Genomic DNA, 20,822 nt, shown 5'->3' with positions numbered 1-20,822 from the left:
CTGATCTTGGGCATGTGCAGGAGTCCTTTCATCAACATAAAAAAAATTGTGATCTAGCGCATGCGCAGTGAGATCGACAATCTTTTTTTCCAATCTGCGGAACCTTACGCAGTGCGAGATCAGGTGTCGTAGGAAGAAGAACCCGGAAGAAAATCGAAGCAGATGTTGGCGTCTGGCGCTCCCTCTGACGGCTGCAGGGAAGATGCAGGATCCGATGGAAGAAACTTCCAGAAGGATAGACTGATCTGTGAGATATAGGGGGTGTGTTTGTTTTTTTTTATTTTAGGTTTAGCTCTGCTTTAAATAGGAAAAATTGAAAAAAAAATTGAAAAAGTCAAATTTTCTCCTTTTTTTACACATTCAGCACATCACCTTTTCCTGTAGGAACTTTTTGAATGGAGATCCATTGTTGCCTGTTCAAATGTGATGATTAATTTAGCTAATACCTGGCACCATTTTACCTTTACTTTGGTAAGTGGTGAAAAGGAGTTTAGCATTGCCACTTTTAATGACAGCCCAAAGAATTACAGGCACCAATGTCCCCAACTCAATTCATGCTTCCTAGTAATGTGTTGGGTGTTGGATACCTTCATGGATGGAGGCACATGGAGCACAATGTTGTGTTCTCCTGCATTTGTGGCTACTCCTAATGTATTCTGCCTATTCAGGAATCTGGTGGACAGTCCCCCTGCAGCTACTTTCCTAAACTGGACATGTTTTGTTAGGAGGGGCTGTGCAGGGAGCTGGGTGAACCAGAGCATTGGAGGAGGGGTGGCAGCAAGAGGCAAAGCTACAAAAAAATCAGAGAAACCCTACACCACTAGCCAAGAGCTGCCTTATGCTGTAGGCAAAATGATCTCCTTGGCTTTCTAATTTGGTTACCAACAGGACCCCTACTACACAATGATGCCTCTGAGAATTGCAGGACAATAGACCAAATTGAGGCACTGTTTTAGGAATGAGCATTCTAGGAGGGGCTGCTAACCATTTGGAAGAGTAGTTAAATGAATGATGCACCAGACACCAACGAATAATTACTGCAAATGTTTGCTGGCTCAAATAAAACATTTTTTGTTATAATGAATTGAAAGGAAAACTAATTTTTTGTGCTGAGTCAATTAAAAATTTTCATCAAAAGCAATGCTGCATGGTCAGATTTAATATCCATTATTTTCAATTCAATTTTAAAATTCAGTAAAATATCTGCCAAATAGTAAAATGCTATAGATTTAACTAAAAGCCAATATAAATCCTTACTAAACTGCATGTTGGTAAAAGACAGTGTCAAAAATTAAATCAAATCAAAAATCATAAAAATGAGGTTACATTTAAATACTTATTTTTACCTTATATTTATTTATTTTTTACATTATACATTCTGCTGATCTCCTGCAGAATTTCTGCAACTCATTCCTGCCTACAGGGTAGGGTTTCTTGATAGTGATAACAGTAGACTATGACCACATATTGTGCATTCAACAACCACCTATAGTCTGTATTGGAAACCAGTGTAATAGGCACAAATGGGTAACAAAACGTTGTCACCCTATAACAGGAAAAAAGAATCTGCAAGTATTATTTTAATGGCCCCTGAAGATTTACAGATATAAAAAATGCATTTAAATGCATTAAAAATAAATTAATCCTATATTACCCTTTAATAATATAAGAATAGATATATTGTAATATCATTATTATTATTTATAAACCGTATTTATTTAGTGCCAACATATTAGGCAGCGCTGTACACTAATTAGGGGTTGCAAATGACAGATACAGACAGTGACACAGGAGGAGGAGAGGATCCTACCCAGTAGAGCTTACAATCTAAGAGATCTATCTATTGTATTGCACAATAATAATTTATATGGTGGCAGTGCAGTAAGAACATTCCTCCTAACTTTTTTTGGATAAGAAACTTTATTACAAAGTATGATTAGCGTAGTTTTCGGATCAGATCACATAGAAGGACAACCATGGGGAAAAGAGGAACCAAGGGATTTGGGAGAGATGTTCCCTCCATATAAGGGACATTAGAAGTATAGTGACTGATTCACATAATTGTAATTCCAGCAAAAAAACATTTTTACAGTTTTTGACAATTCTTGTGTTGCTTTGTTTGCTTCTTCCTTCCTTTCCTTTCTTTCCCGTAAGCCTCATACACGCACTAGATAAATGTCAATGAAAATGAATGGTGAGCAAAAGAAGCCTGACTCATCATTCATGAAACTTCTGACAAACAATAATGACGAATGAGGATTCTCGGGTAAAACAAAGACCGTCCTGGTGATTTTTACCAATCACATCTGCTGTCTGTATAGTCATCTGGCATGCTCTTCAAATAATCGTATCATAGCCTCATGTATGCGCTATGTCATGTGCTATGCAGTCATTCTAACCAATGTTCATATATGTTATGTAGTAGTTTTCAAACAACTATTGTCTAATAGCTTGATACTGGTCAATATTTACAAAAGAGTGGAACACATCACATCCAGCAGAATTGTATAGAAACTAGGGCATTCTAGATCAGTATTTGAGCGACATACTAAACGAACATTAATCAGGAATATCGTTCCTTGGACAATTGGTCCGTTTCATAGATTTGGACTTATCTTTTACTTTGTTATGTGCAATCAGCGGTTTATACAGCAGTGATCACTTCCTGACAACCAGCAGCCAATAAGACAAAGCTGTGTGTTGTAGTAAACTGCAGGGGGCGCTATATTTTAGGTGATAGTTGCCAGTAGTAAGAAAAGAAATATGTTAGATCTGCACATCAGCCCTAATCCCCATCAATGTTTCATGCTTGATCGATATCAAGTGGGACATAACATGGTCCGGAGGTTAGCACTCTTGCAGCACTGGGTTCCAGGTTGGAGTCTCGGCTAGGACACTATCTGCATGGAGTTTGCAGGTTCTCCCCGTGTTTGCGTGGGTTTCCCCTGGGTGATCTGGTTCCCACATTCCAAAAATATGCAATTAATTTGCCTACTCCAAATTGACCTTAGACTGTGTTAAAGACATTTGACTATGGTAGGGACATTAGATTGTGAACACCTTTGAGGGACAGTTAGTGACATGTTTATGGACTATGTAAAGTGCCAGGAAATAAGTTGGCACTAAATAAATACTGTGTAATAATAATACAAATTTCCAGTAGTATATGACCAGCTAGCTATTCTACCGATGGTCATCGACTTAAGATGCGGAAATCTCTTCCATGCCTATATAGACAACAATAAAACTATTTTTGTAGTTGGCTGAGGAAGAAATATTGTTGTCAGTTTTTACTACTTTTTTTGATAATAAAGGAAAAAAGAAAACTGGGGCCATGGTTGCTGGCAAACAATCAGATCTCATGTTTCATTTTTGTCATGTAGTTTAGTAAAACTATATCCTGACTAACTGATTGAGGATAATAGATTTTACCTTTATTCACTTATTCTGAACCTGAATTTTATAAAAGTTACTTACATTACTTTTACATACATACATTACTTTTACATACATACATTACTTTTGATAGTAATGTGTAGAGTATGCTGCAAAATCACAGATTTCTAAAACTGACATTACCTCTGAGCAAAGATCTGAGCAAAGCTTGCATACATTGATAAAGTTTTCTTTATGAAAATTCAAATAAAATAAGTTATTTCATTTTTTACTTCACATTCCTAATGTCCAGGATAAATCAATAAATGATTGCATGTTTCAGAGTTTTAGAGGAGAACAATGTGGGACATAATGGAGCAGAATATTCTAAATAAAAAGGAAACCTATCATGGCAGAAATACAGAAAAAGCCATTTCTGATCGCCTCCTCAGAATAAAAGCTACAAGGATATCCTGCTCATCCATTAGTTTAAATGCTTCCTGAATCCTGGGAGACTTTCATGTAATTTGGCAGTTCTGACTTCGCTTGACGTTTTTACATCTATAAATTAGAAAGTCAGAGACAGCCTGGCGATTAGCATTTTCAGAAAGGTTTCAGCTCTCCTCTACAGGCCTATTAAAAATGTGGAACCTCAGCATTTCCAAGACTATTTAGCAATTTTAATATACTGTTCACAAATTTCGTCATTTATAGTAGTATAGTATAGTATACTACTATATAAAAGTGATCACTTGACAATGAAAACATAACATTGTATTAAATCAAATTAATTAAATACAAACCAAATAAATACATGTTTTACCTTCTTACAGCCGAAGCATTTTGGAGATGGATTGATACAGCTTTTTACATTCAATGTATATTTTAAATATGCAAAATCTAAAGCCGGCACATTTTGAGATGTGAGAGCAGCAAGAGCAACCTATACATAGTTTATGAAATATACTTTATGAAATATTTGATTTCCAGGTTCCCCAGGAACTCAAAACTTCTAATTTCAATTATAAAAATCTCAACTTCAGCTGAGAAAGTCAAGCCTTGCCACAGGGCATCTCCAACTCTTGTCCACAAGGGCCAGGGGCCAAACACATTTTTAGTTTAAAAATCTTGACCTGGATATGGCTCCCATGGACTAGAGTTCAACACCTTGGTTGTAGCTTGACCACACTGACTTTGATTAGCTTATATACCACAAATGTAAATGGATCACCTTCGTAATGTAGATACCTGTCCCTGGTAATTGTAACCAAAGAAAAAAAAATGAGCCAGTAATGAACATTTTAGAAATGTTAGAAAGGTGCTTTAGAGATGAATTGTAAAAATTCTAAATTTCCAAAGAGTCTAATTACAGCACTAGCAAGTAGATTAAAGTTTTGTCATCACACTGCATGAAAAATCTGAAAGGTAAGACTTAAATGTATGATGGGAAGAGATGTGTCAAGAATATATATTACACTGACATTTAGTAGGGGGGGTTGGAACCATTGTTGGCTTTTTATTGGCTTATTATGTTCCCATTGGGAAGGTTCACACTATTATCTATTATTAGGGAGTAAAAGTAATAGGTACAATATTTGTACAACATAACATTAGCATACAGTATAGAACAGTGGTCGCCAACTTTCTTGGACCACTAAATTTACAGGCTCTGGACAGCGCATGCACAGGGGAAGAAACTTCCCTTTTAGTGACGTCATGATGCCAGCACCTTTCCCATTGCAGGCTCAGACCAGAGACACATCCCGCCAATTTCCCTGAGCCTAGGATCCGTACGGGGGATGTGGTCCGCGGCTCTAGCCGGTGCACCCCCCCCTCCAGTGGGGTCCTTCTCAGACCCTCACTGGGTCCTTCTCCTTCCCACTCGGGGTGCACCAGCCAGAGCAGGTGGTATAGAATACATGGGGTGATATCCTCCCACTTTAGGAGATCTCTTCTGATTTCCTGCTGTGTGTCTCAGGACAGGAAGTAAAATAAAATCTCCTTAATGGGACACAGCGGAAATAATAATTGCAGGAGTTTTAATGACTCATTCAATCTAAAGTTGCCAGATGGCTAGTCTGAGCCTGTACCAAATACCTTGGATACTTTAAACCTGAACCTGACTATATACCTAGTCAATCTTAGACAGACAGTAACTGTATGTTGTTGTTTATTGCTTGAACTAAAAGTCAAAACAGCTGCGACTGTGTCTTATGCACATCTGCTATTCAGATTACAAAACAACAGCCAGCCATATCATAGTTACCATGCAGCAAATGTGGGAACCACACTGAAAAAAGTCAGTGCACCTTTTCTAATTGGGCCTGATTTATTAAAGCTCTTCAAGGCTGGAGAGGATACACTATCATCAGTGAAGCTGGGTGATCCAGCAAACCTGGAATGGATTTCTTCATTTCATTTCTTCAGACATTTGCTGTTTGCTAGCAAATGTTTTCAATCCTGGACCAGATCCATTGCAGGTTTGCTGGATCACTCAGCTTCACTGATAAAAGTGTATCTTTTCCAGCCTTGGAGAGTGTTAATAAATCAAGCCAATTGTAATAAATGTATTCCAAGCACAGGGTATAGGACCGGATTCTATTTGTCATTCCCATTTGCAAGACGTAGATCTTTACAATGGGAAAAGCATCAGCGTAGAGGGTGAAAAGTCGTCAGGCAACATTCTAAAGCTACAGATAATGTGCTAGGTCTGCTTGCAGAGGTAGGAATATTTTCAGGATGGGAATAGAGCTCTGTGTGAGGAATACCAATGTATGAAATGTTGAACCTTGATTAAGATGAGAGCAGCAAGGATGAGGTCACCTTGTCATTTAGCCTATTCCCTAAATCATACAACCTCTACTGTCATCGCTGGCAAGGGTGGAAAAAAAGTTATTTTTCCCTGCAGAAATCTCAGGAGCCATAAATATTCTCTATGACTGGACTCAACATTATGTGTCATAGACCAGAAAGAAATATAGGTAGGGCCCCAAAACGAACTGCTCCTAGGCTTCAAGAGATCAAAATTAATCCCTTTACTACCAATACGATGCACACAAATAAAAGTAAAAGGACTGCATAAAATATTAGCTAACACAGTATATGAATGTTCAAGCAGATTTCATTTTTCCTAAAGACATGTTTGCAGCATATTTTAATTATAACAAATAGTGATAGTTTTACCACCGAAGGTTCCATCAAATTAACTTCACTAAGCAGCCTCATGACCCCTGTTCAGATTTGTTTTTTATAATATAATTTTTCCTGAAAGATAAAAATAAATGTTTTGTGGGATCCCCATACACCTGACCATACAGCTGTATGTGCAGAATTGTATTTTTTTGTTGCTGGAAACATCTCTTATGTTACTAGATTGTAAGCTCTTCGGGGCAGGGTCCTCTCCTCCTGTATCACTGTCTGTATCAGTCTGTCATTTGCAATCCCTATTTATTGTACAGCGCTGCGTAATATGTTGGCGCTAAATAAATCCTGTTTATTAATAATAATAATAATAATAATAATATGTGCAAGCAGATTGGAGTAAAGCCAAGGAAAATACTAAGATGCCATAATGGACTGTGTGCTTCTATTATTCTTCATTTTAAAACACAAACTACACAAATATATTATGCAGCGCTGTACATTAAATAGGTCTACTGATAAAAATGGGTAAATCCAGGAGAGGGGAAAAGGGGTTAGAGGAGAAATCTCATCCTGAAAAAAGTTTTCATTCTGAGAATTGGGTATTTGATATGTTAACAACCACCTTTTCATATTAGTTTAACTATTTTGTATTTGTTAGGGATTAATAAAAATGAAGTGCATGCCACGTTGATTAGTGATGGCGATGGAGTATTGGCTGCAGTTCAGTTGGTTAAAGGGTATATTCCAAAAAGTCATACCACTTGTTAAAAAAACTAGTTTCAGTATTATCATCAGTTTAATTTGCCTCCAAGAGGTCTCTGTAAAACATCATCCGCATGGAAGCCACCACTGTATCCAGCCTAGGTGGGTATGAATCCATTGTAACATGATCGTTTTTCTAGCTGCCAATAGGCACAGAGATAAACAAATTTGTGTACCCCTTTACAGGGGTTTGTCCGTTGACTCATCCCAACACCCAAATAGACACAGCGATGGTTCAAGAGGTACTGTTATTCATGTTTATAGTGCACAGTTTCACTCCAATAAAAATCGCTTTTGCCAGTTTGCTTTGGCCCCAATCTTGTTCACCTGTCCACCACAGTGCTTCAAAAACTGGAGCTGGCTCGTGCCATTGCTGACCTCAGTTGTGGTCCAGTGCTTTCCTTGTTTACCTATTTGGCTCTGAGAGAGATTCCAGGGCCCGGTGCCCACTCAACATCCAGAGAGTGCATAGGCCAAACCATCATAGTGCAAAGACTAGGATAAAGTGATTGTTATCCAGTTCCCCACTGAATAAACCGCACAGGAAGTGGTGAGGTGAGGGTAGAGGCTGGAAACCTACCAGGAAAGGAAAGAGGCAAACACAAGCTAAAATAGCCAATGCAAGGTTGGATTGCAGGCAGCTGCAGAATAGTGTAAAGTAGGGGTGGAGGCATTCTGAAAGCTCGAAATTGATTGTACACTTCTGCAAATCTGGCAAGTCGACTGATAAGCGAGAGTTACCAGATTGGAGCTGGAGAGTTCCCACCTCTGATCCAAAATGCTCTTACCTATCCAACCAACCAGTAAGGTAGACTAGAGATTTAGGCGGACCAGCTTTAGACCAAGTCAAACATTGGACTCAGCTAAACATTGCCTGAACTGAACAGAAGCATGTCTTAGCAATAATATATTTAATCATGCTCCTGTAGACCAAAACTACTGCTATTTGGAATTTACATAGATATAAGCCTCATCACACAGCCTCACCCTTTTCATTTGTCCTGGGCAGCATCAGAAATCACTATGCTGGCTCTGGTTTAAATTTCATTACAGCAACACAAATATTGTCTTCTTTTTTACATGGCACACAAGGAACTATTTAGAAAAGAGGAGTTTTTTTATTGATATAGAGATAATATAAGATTATCAGCTATGTGTGCTGTAAAAAGAGATTTCATACATATGTGTAATTTCCATAAGTGTGACATTTGTATCTGTGCCAATCAAACCATTTTGTATAAGGGCAGCTCATTGAGTCTAGTTTACTTGTCATAAACCATACACAGGCAATGGAGGACATTTACAGCTAAACTTCAGGTAGAATAATATTACACAGTATTTATATAGCACTGACATATTACACAGCGCTGTACAAAGTCATGTCCCTATCTGTCCTTTAAAGTGGCTCACAATCTAATTTCCCTACCTCAGTCATATGTCTTTAACACAGTCAAAAATTGACTTAGACTGTGTTAAAGACATATGACTGAGGTAGGAAAATTAGACTAAGTCAATTTTTGGGGGGAAGCCGATTAACCTAAGGGCATGTTTTTGGAATGTGGGAGGAAACTAGAGTACCCAGAAGAAACCCACAGAAATATTGGGAGAACTTGCAAACTCCATGCAGATAGTGTCCTGGCTGAGATTCGTACCTGGAACCTAACGCTGCAACGGCCAGCATGCAAACCTCTAAACCACCGTGCTGCCTGTAGATTAAATTCATTTCCAATACTGCTACTGTTAATCAAAATATATCAATAAAATCAAACCATAAGGGATCTGTTTGTAAATCTATAAAACACATAGCAAACAATATTTTGGGGTCTATTTACAAAGCAATGAATGTAACATTCGCTGGTAATGAATCTTCCACGTCCATGGCTTTGATTCATTGCTTTATAAATAGACCCCAAAATGTTGTTTGCTATGTGTTTCCTTTCACTTTTCTATCACAGGATACATAAGGAGGCGAATCTCCTTGTTGGGGACACAGTGGTAAAAATGTTGCAGAGAATCTAATCCTCTCCTTCTTTATCGGTTTAAAAAAATCAACATTTTGGTTTACCTACACTTTCTGTCATATATTCATATTTGTTTTATAGTTATTGATTATATTTGACCTTGTCATTGGAAGTGTTGGTGAAAAGGAACTCAGCACAAAAGGTGAGTATCTGGAACAAGAATTTATTCTAAAGGACATACCAGGGTCTATTAAGCAGAAAATATCTTCCAGGTACATGTATTTCAAATGGCAGTGATTGGTTCACCACCAGAAAATGTTGCTGAATGTCAAGTTACCAGCTTTATAAATAGACCATATAATGTGAGGTTTGATATAGGGGTCTGGATAACCTTTAGGAGAATTCTTAATCATCTCTCCTTCTGTTCTGAGAACCCTGAGCCAAAATGTATCAGCTTTTGTCACCTGAAAATCAAATATTGTTGTATGACTAGGCCATATTCATTGCCCACTCTTTTAGTAGCACTGAATGCTAGAAATAGTTCTCTGGCAGATATCTTAGAAAACCCAGCAATGATAAAACAAAATCCTGCACTACCAAAGACAAGGATGTTAAAGTGAATTTCCCTCATTGTGATTTGCTCACATGGCAATGATGTCTCCCTAGGAATTCCCTTCTCAGTTCCCTAAATAACATTTGTAAATTGTGATAGTATTAGAAAACTTTGTTTTCCTAGTTTGTATAAAGCAATGCCACAACTCCTAAAGTGTTAGAATGTGGCCTATTCCAAAATGCTTTCCTTCAACCATAGCAAAGATAAACAAGATATGTTATATACAGACACTTCTCTGTATGCAAAAGTTGTGCTTTTGTTTGGTAGTGTGTTTATGCTGACAATGGTATTTTATATTCAAAATGGTCCTTTCAATCTTGCAAATTGTGTTCATGTACCACATTGTAGTGGAGGGTTTACTGACTAGAGTTTTAATGTTTCAAATCCTTTAAATCATATAAAACAGTACTTATGTGCTTTTCTCTATCACACAACCGGTATATAATTTAAACACAGTGTACGGGGACTATCAATACAAGTACTCAGAACTGTTCCTGGCCACTTCACTATAGCCTCAGGCTGACAAATAGGTGCCATGTGTCTGTGAATACAAATTGTTGTCATACGCTGGTGGTATAATAAATCAAGAACATATGCGATGAATGAAGTGACCACTCTGAATTAACTCATATAGTATCACTCCAAACATATATCTGGAATATTAACCCTACAGATAGATGGATAGATAGAGAGATAGATAGATAGATAGATAGATAGATAGATAGATAGATAAAAAAAATAGGTAGGTATTCAAGGATACTTTTAGGAATATGTAATAGGACAAGTTTTGCTTGTTTGATGTCACATTTAACTTGAACAGTCATACACCAATCTGGTCTTCAATTAACTAAATGTTTTCAGAATGATGTGGTTGCTGCATCCATAATGAATGTGATCAAGGCAGTGGTATGTTTAAAAGTTTATAATCTCTGCTGTTTGGGGAGTGTAGTTCACCAAGGAATGTGGAGGAGCTCTGCAGAGAGACCATTGCTTCTACACAGAGAACAAAGATTCTATTCTGCAAAATGTTGGCAGGAAGGCAGCTTTTCTACTCAGATTGTGTCCAGTGTAAACTGGCCAATTCTGGGGGTAAGGTATAGGTGAATATAAGCAGTAGGGGGCTGACAATCAAATGTTGCCCCAGCACAGGTTCTCTTTATATTAGGTGAACTGCATGACACAGTTGTAATGATTCTTGGATGTCATTAAAACACTGTTCTGTGAAACAATGTCCTCTCATATCTGCATTGTATCATAATGAAAGAATGTTACCTACTATTATCTGAACAGTTTTCTTCCTCTGTCCTATTTTGAACATTTGTCATATGATCCAAGGAAAGATTTAAAACTGCTGCTGTATAGCAGACAGGAAAAGGAAAAGAGTCTAACAGCATGGAAGTCCATGGAACATTTTAACAATGCACAGTTCTTCCACACAAACACATCATCACTTAATATCAGTCGTGCACACGCCACACATACAAAAATAATAATAAAGACGCATGATCGAGTGTCACACAACAGGATATTTTAGCTGCTTCCTGCTGCTTTCCTGAACTTTATTATGCACTAATTAACTGCAGAAGAACTACTGAGGACTATTATGTTTCTGAAGCATTATAGATTGCTTTCTATTTATTAAAGCATTGTTTATCCAGAGAGTATATTGCTGCTGTAAGCAGACAGATAACAATGCAAGCTGATGTCATCAAAGGGTCAGTGACACATAAAAGTTTGTATGGTAACAAGAAAACATTTAGTTGGCAGAACAACCAATTTGCACTGAAAACTAAGTAATTTATTAGTGATATTATAGTGATGTATTAGTGATGTTTATTATACATATATATTATACACATCTTTGTTAAATAAAAAAAGGGGTGTTCTATGATCTCCACTTTGGAAATCTTGATCGCCACAGATTTCCTGGCAATCAGCAGTTCAAAAGTACCAATTTTTTTAGAGTAGCATATGTAACGCATCCACTGCAGCCACAATCCACTACTTCGTAAATTGGGGATTAGGGTGTTGGAAACAAACACCAATGGTCCCCATTATTTTCTATAGGGATTGCCAATAAAAATATGGTGATCAAGTCTAATCTACACTTTATAAATATGCCCTATTTAGTGTACAGTGTTGCATAATATGTTGTTGCTATAAAAATAATGTTTATTAGTAATATTAATAATAATATTAATATGGCATCCACTACAAACGTTCTAGTAAATAGCCAGCGACAGTGTACTTTTATATGGCATTCATTCATAAAAGTGGCGATGTTGTCAGTTTATCACCAGTTTTATAAATGGTTGCGATTGCTGTTTTAAAATGCGCCTTTATTAAAGCAAAGTGTGAGAGTCTCTGTACCCATACACCTCTTGGCTCTCATATACATAGCTTCACAATATCCCCATGTTGCTCCCTTCCTACATCAGAACTCAATGTCAAACCCTGTGTTGGTTCTGATAATGATAGTGTTTGGGTCCAATGGGGCCTTAAGTTGGGTTAAGGCCCAAGTTCTGCATTCTGGAAAGGTTCCATGTGGAAGCAATAAATAGTTTACCAGGACTCCACCAGAGCTGATTTATTTCTATTTCATACTTTGAGTATCGTCTTATTTTCAAGTTCAAAAGATGTGTTGTTAAACAAATGTGTGCCAAGTGGGTAACAGCTCAAAGCTCAGTTTAAATTCCAGGTGTATCAAAGTAAAAGGCGTGCAATGTCTTACAGAATTGTTTTCTTTAGAAATCAGTGACAGCCTGAGTAGAAAAGCCTGTCCCCTTCCAGCATGCTGAACGCACACTCCATGTACTGAGTTAAAGCAAAAGCTGTCCAATCAGAAGCTTTTTGCCAATTAGAGCACTCTAGCTCTGCAGAAAGACCACTGTTTCCACATGGATAGCAAGGGTCTCTCTGCAGTGTGTTGGCCATGCATAGACCTTTCTACTCCTACCACTGTTTTCTAAACTGTAACACATACACACACCTTTTGTTTTGATGCAGCTGAAAAGTAATTAGCAGATTTAAACTGAAAAGTTTAGTTGGGCAATAAAGGATTCTCTCGATGACAACAGAACGGGCAATAACTATCACTTGTCGGGGGACAGAGCAAAGCATCAAAATATGTTCTAAATATGTTAGTAGCCTATTTCCAAGGCTGATACTTTACATAGTAACATAGTGGGTTAGGTTGAAAAAAGAAACATATCCCAGATAAAAACCCTATAGACGTAATTGATCCAGAGGAAGGCAAAAAAAAAAACATATTTCTGGTGGCTCCAACAGAGGAAAAAAAACCTTCCTGTTCCCATGAAGCCATGGATCTTCCCTGGATCAACAGTCTCTAATATACAGATAGAATAATAATGCCAAAGAATCAAAACATAACATGTGAGTTCTGAAAGTTTCCTGATGCTCATACACACAAGGACACATACACATTTTGATGGTGACCCTCCTAAATTGCCTTTTTTCTCCTTGTGGTCACACATTAATGAGCCAACATTTCTAGCTATTTAGCCTTGCCTTTGAACCAGTTATTATCTTAACTTTCTTGTAGAACCTGGATTTCTAGTGACAAAACCTGTCGGTATGAGACAGTAGGAAAACAAACTCCTCTCTGCTTTTACTCTGATTCTTTATTCTGCTTCATACATTTAATATTGCACATATACCTTGATAGTAGATCCTGTAATGACACTCACTGGGACTTGGTTTATTATGGATGCCAAATCTCCACATTCATTATTCCAATCCAATTATACACATTATAGAGGCAGCAATATATAACTCACTTGTAATGTAATGTAATATTTATTATTAAAGTTCCACAAGTCTGTCTCATTGTGGATTGATATTAGGCCCCTACAACATGATCACTATCCCACTAAAATATATACACAGTACGTAGTTTTGGACAATTCTACTGTACATGTACAGCAAACTTTTCATATAACAAACTGGCTTTTATCATAAGCTGAGACTGGGTCCTTCTAAACTAGGAATTATACTATCTATGATTGTAAGTTTGATTTCATTTCATATATGAACCCCAGCAGCTGGTGTTTTTAAAGAAGAATTTCACGCAGACCTTTCTAATACCAGTCTCCAGCCTGGGATATATATATATTTATTCACATAAGATGCTATTGGGTCACGTTGGCTCTTATCCTCAGTATGATCCTAAAAAATAAACGTCTGATCTGTTACAAGGTGCATAGGCATCAGATGAAAATATATAACATTTTAGGCATTATACTGATTCTATAGTATCAGCAACATAGGAGATAATATGATTATTGTTTACAATTTGTAATATTTATATCTTGATAGTGTATGTTACTTGTGTTTGCATTATAATGTATTTCAGTGCATAATATATGTAGCTGTGACACCTGAATACATGCCTTTTACCTTATTAACCTTTTGATTGGTACCCAACCACATAGAATCGTTTATATGTGCTTGTGTTTTATATCCTACATATTTTAGTGACAACTACAATGTATATTACTTTGTAAAAAAATTCTTTTGGGATTCATTTACATCTAATGTCTATACAAGCTATAAATTATTAGCTAGATCTTATTGACTGAATAAGACAAACACCACTGTTTTCTTTAGTATAAATTATCAAGTTAATGATTCATAATGCAATGATTTTACTATTTTTTACATTTTTTACTATTTTACAATGTTTTTTTTTTATTTTAATGAAATGCTGCTACGTAATCTGTTGGCTTTTTTTAAATACAGTTTAATGATAATAGGTAGGCAATGATATGGCTTTATTACTATAATATATAGAGTTCAGAACGCTATAGCAACCCTGTCATGATAAAAAGACAATCATAAAGGAAGGTACCCAGTAAGAAAATTGGTCGAATATGTACCTCACCAACATCCTGTATTTCCTATCCTTCCTTTCTTCCTTTTTTTTCCTTTGTTTTGCTTCCTTTAGAGCTTAATGGTAGTGTGCAGCACATTGAAGCATATATTGGAACATTAGGTTCACTTTTCTATAAGATATTAAAAGTTCTTATAGATTGCAAACATGCTAATTCATATCAAACATGCTAATCGTGTCATTGATTGAATACATGTTTCTGCAGAGTAGGGATAACTGCATTTTTACTATAAAATTATGCATTTGTTCCAGGCAACATCTGCTGGAACACTATTATGATTTGGCCTTTTTGATGATAAGATAGTGTCATGACTTTATATTACATTACCTCCAAGAATAGATGGGCTGCAGTTATATCTGAAGCTATGTTCTTTAGAAGACAAATATATTATTGGATATATAAATACAGCTACAGATAAAAAAAATGTGGGAATTTTTTTTTTTAATGTGAGAAAATGTCACAATTATAGTATAATATACCTGTATTTTTTTAAACAAGTGCACCACATTTGTCATATATATATATATATATATATATATATATTTATACATAGTTAAATAATGTACATACTGAGTTGCTACCCTACAACTTTGAATTTCCTGTCTTCGGAGCAGATCTATCCTCAGAGCCCAAATTTACTAAACGTAACACTTCTCTTCATTTCTCCAAAGCCCAATGGGAGTCACAATGGCGTCTTGTTTCTGGTAATTTGAGAGGTTGCTTGACTCTTTCATTTTAAACCTCAAGATGCTGCATTCCTGAGCAATACAATGCTTGATATTTATACCGAGGAATGCAGCATTCAAAGTCCAGCTACTGACTCACTAATTGATTTTGTGTTTCCTTGTTTGGGGTGAGGTGTGGATCTTGATCTAGCTAAGCAGTAAATGCCTTTACTTAGCTGAGTGAAGACAATTCAGAAGACTTTTTCAGGTAGACACATGCAGCCTCAGAGCTTGCACATGCAGAGGTGGATCCAGAAAGACCTGATATACAATCACATTTGTACTATTTATTGTTATTAAGCAGAATTTTTATTGCCCCAACGTATTACACAGTGCTGTACAATAAATAGGGATTGCAAATGACAGACAGATACAGACAGTGACACAAGAGGAGAGGACCCTACCCTGAAGAGCTTACAGTCTAGGAGACTAATTATTATCATAAATTGTCCCATTTGGAAATAATATTTTGATGTTTTTATTAATGCAGCTTTGTGGTATTTAGACATAGGGCTGTTGTGTCAAAGCAATGCCTTCTCTAGCCAATCCCGAACATTTTCAGTTTTCCCAAACTTAAGTGAATTCAGGATGGTAGATGGTACTCATCTATTTTCAATTAAGATACAAGGTTAAGATTTAATACTTCAAAAATAGAAAAACTTAAACTCATAGACTATTTTTTTCTCTAATGGGCCATCTTTGGTCCTCCCTAACTAGGGCTCCCGATTAAAGCTCTGCAATGTCTTTAAACCCTTTGGAATGTCCAGCATTTCTTAATCCTAACATAAACTTGTCCAAACAGGGTAAAACAGAACTAAACCCTAACTAGATCACATTTAGTTTTCTAAAGCACAAAGTATCATAAACAATTGCCATTTATTTAATTAAATACTGTTTCCCTCTTTTCCCCTTTCATCTCAGTCCTCCAGCCACTTTCATCCATTTCCTGTCTACATGCACTTACTTTAGAGTCATCATTGCGCTATACCCATCTTCTTATTAGTGATAACGGTGGATTGTGTCTGTGTATTGTGTGTCAGCTGCGTGTAGTCTACACAAGGAGTGTGTGTGACAAAGTGACAAGGCAGGAGCCTAAGTGCGAGACTGTTGTCACTCAATAACGGGAAGCATCTTAACAAAAGCCATCATGGCAGCTTTACTATGTAAGTTATATACTAAAAAAACTAAAAATTATGTTTCAAATTACTATAATATGTATATTATTTTATTTATAATATATAAAAGCTTATATGATATTTTAGGGATAGAATTTAGGATCAACTTTAGCCTACCAGAAATTTCCTTTCAAAAAGTAGGAAACATAAGGTGTCATCAGCTGCCTCCTCTTCCTTGGGATGCTGTACCATATGTTAATACATAGAAATAAACTTTTTTAAAAGTCAGTGTTTGCATAGGTTAATACATGCTGCTCCCTGCCCATGCAGGAGTTGTGTGCTTTCTGGTTCCTTACCTTGGCAGTTGGGATTGGGAGAGAAGCGCACAGTTATTTAATGGTATAACGGCATCTAGAAACCTATTCCCTTCTTGTAAGCTCTTCCGGGCAGGGTTCTGTCCTCCTCCTGTGTCACTGTATCTGTCTGTGATTTTCAACCTTTATTTATTGTACAGCGCTGTGTAATATGTTGGAGCTACATAACTACTGTTTATTAATTTTATTATTAATATTATTATTATTAATAATAATAATAATATTAGGATATCTACTTTGCAGTCTAGTTTAAATGTTTTTTAGTAGAATATGGCTATACTGTATACCTATAATAGGTTCAGACACTAGATAACAGACAACAGAATGTAAAGAATGCAAAGGAAGATGCAACACTAAAGGCTTCTACATAACCACACTGCCTGCATCAACGTGTGTTAAATGCATGTGAATTGACATGCAGTTTTAGTTCTGCCTTGCATCTTACAAAAATACAAGGATGTGTTATTATGTGCTTTTCTTCAACATGTAAGGTCTCTTTTTTCAGAACAATGCACATGCCAAAGCACCATGTTAAAATGTAATATGTTTCCATTTTTTTCCAGGGGACGTTAATGCATGCAATGATGTAACTTGCAACCATTAAAAGCTATTTGCTCAATATAGGTGTTGTGAGGGGGCCCTAACCCATTCTGTACACAATAATATTATTATTATTAATAATAATAATAATAATAATAATAATAATTATAATAAAGAGGATATATAGCGCCAATATATTATGCAGCGCTGTACATTAAATAGGGGTTGCAAATGACAGACAATACAGACAGTGACACAGGAGGAGGAGAGGACCCTGTCCTGAAGAGCTTACAATCTAAGAGGTGAGGGAAGTATCAAGCAAAAGGGGGGGGGGGGGAGATATGTAGTGGTGGAAGTAGCGAGGGTTTCAAAAGACAGAAGAAGATGGGTATAATATTATGTAAACAAGGAACTGCTGAATAAACAAGAGTAGCAAGTAAAGTAGAGATTTATGGGACAGTTGTAGTCGTTGAAGAGAGACACAAATGTTGTTATATACCTGAGAAGTAACTGAAATGAAGTAAGATTTAGATGTTGGATGATATGAGGCAACTCATCTATAAGAATGACAAAGAGAAGTGTGACAGTACCCTATGAAAAAACAAAATTAAAATGGATTTTATTTTACCTAGCTACAGTTCACAAGAACTGGACAATGGATAATGTCTTTTTGAGCTTGTTTGGCATTTTTGGTATGGCTATGTTGTTCTCTATTGAACCTAAAACTGAGTAGATAGGTTGTTGGCAAATGTGGCTGTTCAATGTCTTTTCCATCTCGGCCCTGGGGCAGTGATGTCATTACCACACCATAATCAAAGAATGGTCATAAGCATTTTATTACAGGAGTCAAGGATTTTTTTTTATTTAATTTCCTCCTGCATATAGGTTGAAGAATCTATGTGCTAGATGCTGTTTACTTCTACTCCCGATTTTGATTGCAACAGGTTTTTTGTAAAATGTTGGTAAGGAACACCTCAGGCTTTTTGAAACACAAATCCAACATACTTGTTTATTTGGCTCTTTCACACTTTAGTTAATTACCATGTGCCAGGCAGTATATTTATGGGGGAATTTGCACAAATAATCAAGACAATTGAAAAAAATAATCAATAATATTGAATATCACATTACATAAAACACATATTGGCAAAAGCAAATTAACATTTCAATTTTTTAAGCTTTACTCTATGAAAAGCTACATTGTAATACACAAGGTGAGAATTTTTCTGAGGGAATACAAAGTGGCACACTTTGGGGTCTGATATTCACTGAAACATACAATGAGGGAGAATCTTCTAGGTCCATATCTATCATTGCAACTGATTCTACACCTGGGAAAGTTTCAGTAACTGTCAGATTCACTGTTTTAAATGTAGACCCTATTGTGTTCACGTTGGGATGTTGTTGGATATTTCTGACACCAAACCTGTAGTAGACAATAAAAAATTCTTCCTGCTTATTGTTAGTACTGCTTATTGCTAAATAATGTGTACACATGGAGTTTTAGGGAACATTAAAAAGTGTGAAGATTTAGTTGCTCGTATGCCTGGAGTTCCTAATCATTTGGATATGCAGCTTTGCTGATGTTAACCTGAGCTCTAGCCACATATAAACGACTGATGCTGGATATAAGTCACATATTAGTTCTTGCAAGAATTAATAATGGACTTATTCATTCACTGATAGGTGCCAGGGCTATGGTTCATCTTGGTTTAAGGCTAAAGTAGAGCAGGCAGCTGTTAGGCTTTTAAAAACTTTTGTTTGCATGTAAGACCGTTTTTAAACCTTTGGTTTTGTATATACTATATTATCCAGGCAGTGTGGTGGATGGCATCTTTGACTTGCAGAACTGTAGGGTCCCCGGTTCAAATCCCAGGCAGCAATCCGTTTACATGGAGTTTGTATGTTCTTACTGTGTCCTTGGGTTTTATTACCATCTCCACAAAAATATAGGTAGGTTAATTGGTTTCCTCCCAAAATTAGTCTCAAACAATGGGTCGATTTATTAAAGGCTGGAGAGGATACACTTTCAACAGTGAAGCTGAGTGATCCAGCAAACCTGGTTTGGTCCAGGATTCAAAACTTTTCCAACAAATAGCAAATGTCTTTGAAGAAATCCATTCCAGGTTTGCTGGATCACCCAGCTTCACTGATGAAAGTTTATCCTCCCCATCCTTGGAGAGCTTTAATAAATCAGGCCCAATGATGGAGACATTGTGAGCTCCTCTGGGGGACGGAACATTACACACCTAGGGACTCTGCAAAGAGCTATGTAATATTCTGGCACTAGAAAAATGCATAATAATAATATGAATAGCTCAAGTTATGCATATTAGTTTGTAAACGGTATGAAATGTTTTCACTAAGGACAGTTTATTGAACCCCCTGTAATATTATTTTTTCTCATTGTCAGTTTATACCATGGAACATGTACATGAGTCAAATCCCAATTTCGTTCTATTCTGTTGTAAAACATGAACTATGTAATTAGAAAAATAAATGTATGGTATTGATGTATTAGATATAGTTTCTGTAATACGAGTTAAAAAATTGTTTTAATAAATCCTGAGTATAATATTACATTTTACTGATTTAGAAGATGGCAATAAAAATGATATCCCAAAATATCACATCAGACAGGGCAAAGCTGAACTGTTTGTTCCCCATTAAAGCAGCCTTCTGTGTGCATTTATGGTCTTTTTTTATGTTTTCTTTATTGCTCCTTGACAAAACCCCCTTAAACCTCCCGTTGTGTAGGTTAGCAGAAGGAGCATTAATGGAATTGTCTCCAGAGACTGTTAGAAATGAATATGTAATAAACGTAGGGCACAGCCTGTATAAAAGAAAGTGACTGTAGACATACATTCTGGGCAACAAGCCCTATAAATTGCCTTTTTTTTATTTTGGCACAGGCCCCCTGGAATACCCATCATATTTTACCAGCCCAGAGTAATAGAAATTCATTCAGACATCTGCACAATCACAGAGAGCCAAATCTTCAGGAAGAACGCTTAGATGAGCCATTTTACTAGATAAGGAAGAGAAAAGCAGCAGGCCCAGCTAAATCCTTGACCTGCAATTTAGAGGGTCATACAGAGTTCAATGAGCTTCTCCAAGCCGATTCGCACAATTAAAAATATAAGATAGGCATTAGAATAATTGCATAGATATCGTCCACAGCCACCCAGGCAAACTTATGCTGAATATTTTGATTAGCAGCAGAAAGTAATAGCAAGGATATAAATGATGTGACCCAGTGCATGCCGTGTCATTTCTCTCATGAAAAATAACATTTTACATTTT

This window comes from Pyxicephalus adspersus, chromosome 1 (assembly GCF_032062135.1).
Source record: "Pyxicephalus adspersus chromosome 1, UCB_Pads_2.0, whole genome shotgun sequence".
Taxonomy (NCBI): domain Eukaryota; kingdom Metazoa; phylum Chordata; class Amphibia; order Anura; family Pyxicephalidae; genus Pyxicephalus; species Pyxicephalus adspersus.
Note: the sequence above shows the minus strand (reverse complement) of the source record.